The following is a 4903-nucleotide window of genomic DNA, read 5'->3' as shown; positions in this document are numbered from 1 at the left end:
CATCCAAAGTCTTGTGAACCTTCTGAATTCTAGACAGGGGAGAACTGCGCATGCACGCTGATTACAGTCGAAACTGAGGTCGATATTTCAGAGCAAATGGACACGAGGACAGTTCAGGAAGTGGACATTAAGATAGGAGATGCACCATATTAAATGTTGGAGCAGCGCTGAAGGGGCAGCCGATGCTGCTCCTGCTCCTGTGTCTGAAATGCTTACAGACACGGATCAGAACAACAAACAGGTTTACAATGACCTCGGAGCGGAGGGAGAGAAAATTCCGATTGTGAGTGGATTAATCGAGAATATAATTTGCAGACTGCGGGCTCCGATTGTCTGGAATGTGTTAAAATGAATAGCAGACTGATGGAGATGTCTTTGGTGTTAAAGTTGTGAAATGGGGAGAAACTTATTCAACCTGCCCTGTAGAACAGAAAGATCTGGACCAATCAAGGCTCCAGTCAGGGCGCAGGGTGTTTCAAAATATCTCGCTGTAAATTTACAAGGAATTGGCAGAAATAAATCAACCGTAGCAACACTTTGACACCCTTCAACCGACATTTTAAAGGATGCCCCAAACCTGTACTTTGAGGCAAGATGATCCTGGAGGTATCAGCTGCATAAATTTCAGCCTTTCAACTAAGATAGAGTACCGCCCGAACAGGGACTTGAACCCTGGACCCTCAGATTAAAAGTCTGATGCTCTACCGACTGAGCTATCCGGGCTTCATGCAGAAGTGACTCAATATTCTAAATTCTGGGGACGGGAGAACTGCGGATGCTCGCTGATTATATTCAAGTCAGTGCGGGTATTTCCCGGGGTTCTGTCAGATCAGAGGGATATGGAGACTGATGAAGAAGGTGCAATTGAGACAGAGGATGATTCATGAAGATATTGAATGTAGGAGCAGTCCTGAAGGCCAGGAGAGGCTACTCCTGCTCCCATTTCTGATATTCTCAGAGACACTCATCAGAGCAACAAGCTGGCTGATGTTTAGCTGGGGTGGAAAGAGTGCAGATTCAGCAGCAGCTTTCCGCTTTATAATCGGTTAATTCGCCGGACAGTTTGCAAATCGCGGCCTCCTGTTGTCTCCAGTATGTTAAAATGAAGAGTAGGCTGTCGGAGATATCCACAGTGTTTTTCAGGTTAAACATAGAAAAACTATTTTAGCTTGTTAAAATATGGGGTTGCCCATTTCAGAGAAGAGGAGAATATTTTTCTGTCTGAGGTTTGTGCAACTTTGGAAATCTCTGCCTCAGAAGACGTTGGGAGCGGGGGATCAATGAATATTTTTAAAGCGGTGGGAGATAGGTTGTTGTATAAAAGCAAAACACTGCGGATGTTGAAAATGTGAAACAAAAACAGAAAATGCTGGAAAAGCTCAGCAGGTCTAACAGCATCTGTGGAGAGATAAACCGAGTTAACGTTTCGAGTCCGTATGACATCTTCAGAGTAGATAGATTCATGTTACGAAGGGAATCAATGGTTATGGGGGAGTTGGGAGGGGAGATGGGATTGTGGAACTCAAAACCCAAACAGATCAGAGCCATTATCGTATTGAATGGGGGACCAGGCTCGAGGGGCCGAATCGTCTACTTCTGCTCCTATTTCGTATGTCCTGAAGAATGGGAAAATCTCGGCCAATCAATGGCCAAGTCAGGATGCACATTTATCTGTCAGAAGGGCTCGCCGGAAATAATCAACACGGTTCTCAAAAAATGGTTCCGGAGTATGAGGTGGGAGAAGTGGATCAAGCATTGGTAAGTGATCATTCAGAGGGCAACGATTGTGGTCTCTTAAGTTTTAGGTTGGCTACGGAAGGAGACAAAGAGCAATGCAAATATTGATTTGACCACTGGTGGAATGCCAACTGAAATGTGGTAAGAATGGGTCTGGCCCAGATAAATAGGAAACAACAATTAGCTGTCCAAATGGTAACACAACAATGGTCTGCATTTAAAGATGAGATACTCCAAGTGCAATCAAGGCACATTTCCAACAAAGGGAAAGGCAGGTAAAATAAACACAGAGATTTCTGAATGTGAATGTGTTAGAGATTCAGAGGAAGCAGAAATAGTGTGCTAACGTCTGTTGTCAGGTAGATACTGTGACCAGGAATCGGGCTGAATATTGAAGGTTCAAAGGGGAACTGAAAAAGCAAATGCGAGAAGCAAACAGAGAGTATGAGAAGTGACTGGCAGCTAACACAAAATGGAATCCAATGGTCCACTGCAGGCATAAAAACAGGAAACGGGTGTTTAAAGGACGAGTTGGGTCGATTTGGTGAATTGTACATGGAAACAGGGCCACAGCTAACAGGCATTCAATGAATATTTTGCATCTGTCTTTAGCAAAGGAGAAGATGGTGCCCAGGTCTTGTTAATGACGGGGTATTTAAAACACTTGAAGTGTTTGACATTTGAAAAGAGGAGGCATGGAGAGTCCTGTCAGTAATTGAAGTTCATAATGAAAAAGGATAGGATCAGTTGTATTCTAGGGTAATGAAGGAAGTGAGAGTGGAAATTGCAGAGGCACTGGTCTGAATTTTGCAATCTCTGTGTAGTGGTGCCAAAGGACTTGAGAATAACAAATGCTACCCATGTTTTTCAAAAACAGGCACGAAGATCAGCCCAGCCTTAACAGGTCAGTCAGTTTAACCTCTGCTGTGTGGAGGTTTTAGAAATGATAATTCAAGACAACATGAAGGGTCACTTGGGCAAATGTGGGTTAATTGAGGAAACCAGCAAAGATTTGTTTAGGACAAAACTAAATCGTTTAAACAAATTGTCTGACTTTGTCGATAAGGATAATGCTGTTGATGTAGTCTACATGAACCAAAGGAATGTATTTTTACAAAGTGGTGCACAATTGACTTGTGAGCAAAGTCAGAGCCCATGGAATAAGAGGAACAGTTGCAACATTGATATTAAATTGTCTTAGTGACAGGAAACAAAGAGCAGTGATGAACATTTGTTTGCTTTCTGGAGGAAGACTTACATTAGAATTCCCTAGGCATGGGTGTCAGGACCCCTGCTCTTCCGCAATATATGAAAAAGATCTGGACCTATTTGTGCAGGGCTCAATTTCAAAATTTGAAGATGATGCCATATTTGTAAATATGGGGAACCATGAGGAGAATATTGTTGCACTTCAAGAGGATGTGGACAGGTTGCCGTAAGGGGCGGACAAGTGGCAGGTGAAATTTAGTTGAGAGAAGTGTGAAGTGATTCCTTTTGATCAGAATGATGGAGAGAAGCAATATAAAACAAAGGGTATAATTCTGCAGGGTTTGCAGGAGTAGAGGGACCTGGCTGTATATGTGATGAGATCTAGATATGACAGGGGGATTGAGAAAGTGGTTAATAAAGTGCAAAGCATCCTGAGTTTTATCAGTCGGGGCATAGTGTAGGAAGGCAAGTCATATTGTCATATTGTTGCTGCATGACTAATTCAGAGACCCAGGGTAAAGCTCCAGGGAAGCCGGCTTCTAATCCCACCAGGACAGATGGTGGAATTTGAATTAAAGAAAAACAAACTGGAATTTAAAGTCTAATGTTGACCATGAAACCATTGTAAATTGTTGTAAAAACCCCTTTGATTCATTAATGTCCTTTAGGGCTCTGCTGTCCTTACCTGGTCTGGCCTTCATATGACTCCAGATTGTGGTTCACTCTTAAATGCCCTCTGAACAAGAGCAATTAAGGATGGGCAATAAATGCTGGCCTAGCTAGCAACGCCCACATCCCATGAATCAATGCAAAATAAAAACCTGTATAAAACACCAGTTTGGCCTCATTGTGCCCGGTTCTGGGCAGTATACTTTAGGAAGGATATGAAGGTATCAGAGAGAGAGTGCAGAAAAAGATTCACAAGAATGGTTCCAGGGATGAAGAACCTGGGTTACGTAGAAAGATTGGAAATATTAGGACTGTCCTCCTTGGGGAAGAGAATGGTGAAAGATTACATAAGGCATTCGAAATCCTGAGGTGTCTGGATAGAGAAGATAGGGGGAAACTGTTCCCATTGGTGGAAGGACCAAAAACCAGAGGGCACCGATTTGAGACATTTGGCCAAAGAAGCAATGGGTGACACAAAGAGAAGTTTATCATGCAGCGAGTGGTGAGGATTTGGAATGCACTTCCTAGGATTGTGGTGAAGGCAGACTCAATTGAGGCTTCCTAAGGGGATGGCAGTGACTTGTTCATTGAGAGGGTCCACAAAGTCACAACTGGCTGAATGGGATAGAAGGATAGTCCAGGGAGGTGCAACCAAGATAGAGATGAGCCATTAGCTTATTTAATGTTGGAGCAGCCTTGAAGGCTGACAGAGGTTACACCCACTCCTATTTCTTATATTCTTACAAACACGAATCAGAGCAACAGGCACAATTATATAGGCCTAGGATGGAAGGAATGCAGATTCACCTGCAGGATTCTGGGCTTTTGTAGGTTAACTTAAGAGTACAATTTGCAGAATTCAGGTCTCTATTCCTTCAAGTATAACAAAGTAAAGTGAAGTTTCTACGTTGAACACTAATACCTGTTGGTCCTGTATTTCCAAATCGATTAATTGCCCTGCAATATGTCATCGCCACAACTTAGAGCGTGACACAGAATTCGCCTTCTTCCTGTCACGACGCGTGATGTCACACTTTCCCCGCCACCAAGAACAAATGACGTCGTGGTCCTCACCCGCAATTGGACCCAGCCCCCTTCCCCCCCGCACTCCCCCCCACCCGCAAAACCACCACCCCCCGACCACGTCGATTTGTAACTTCACGCTGTTATTCCTGGAATTTAATGTCGCTCCTGCACTAACCTCAGCCTTCAAAACGTTGAGGGGCTCACTGCAGGATTTTGGGGAGCCAGTGGTCTCGTGGTACTGTGACCAGACTGGTCATCCAGC

The 4903-nt window shown here is 43.9% G+C and overlaps 1 non-coding gene across 1 annotated transcript; it reads right to left on the bottom strand.

Annotated features, from left to right (window-relative positions):
• Positions 1-650: 650 nt before the first annotated feature.
• Positions 651-723, bottom strand: trnak-uuu. The gene has a single exon. It is a non-coding gene; the product is annotated as a tRNA-Lys (tRNA).
• Positions 724-4903: the final 4180 nt, after the last annotated feature.

Source organism: Carcharodon carcharias, chromosome 24 (assembly GCF_017639515.1).
Source record: "Carcharodon carcharias isolate sCarCar2 chromosome 24, sCarCar2.pri, whole genome shotgun sequence".
In the NCBI taxonomy this organism is placed as follows: Eukaryota; Metazoa; Chordata; class Chondrichthyes; order Lamniformes; family Lamnidae; genus Carcharodon; species Carcharodon carcharias.
The sequence above is the reverse complement of the archived record's forward strand: the minus strand, read 5'-3'. Positions and strand labels throughout refer to the sequence as shown.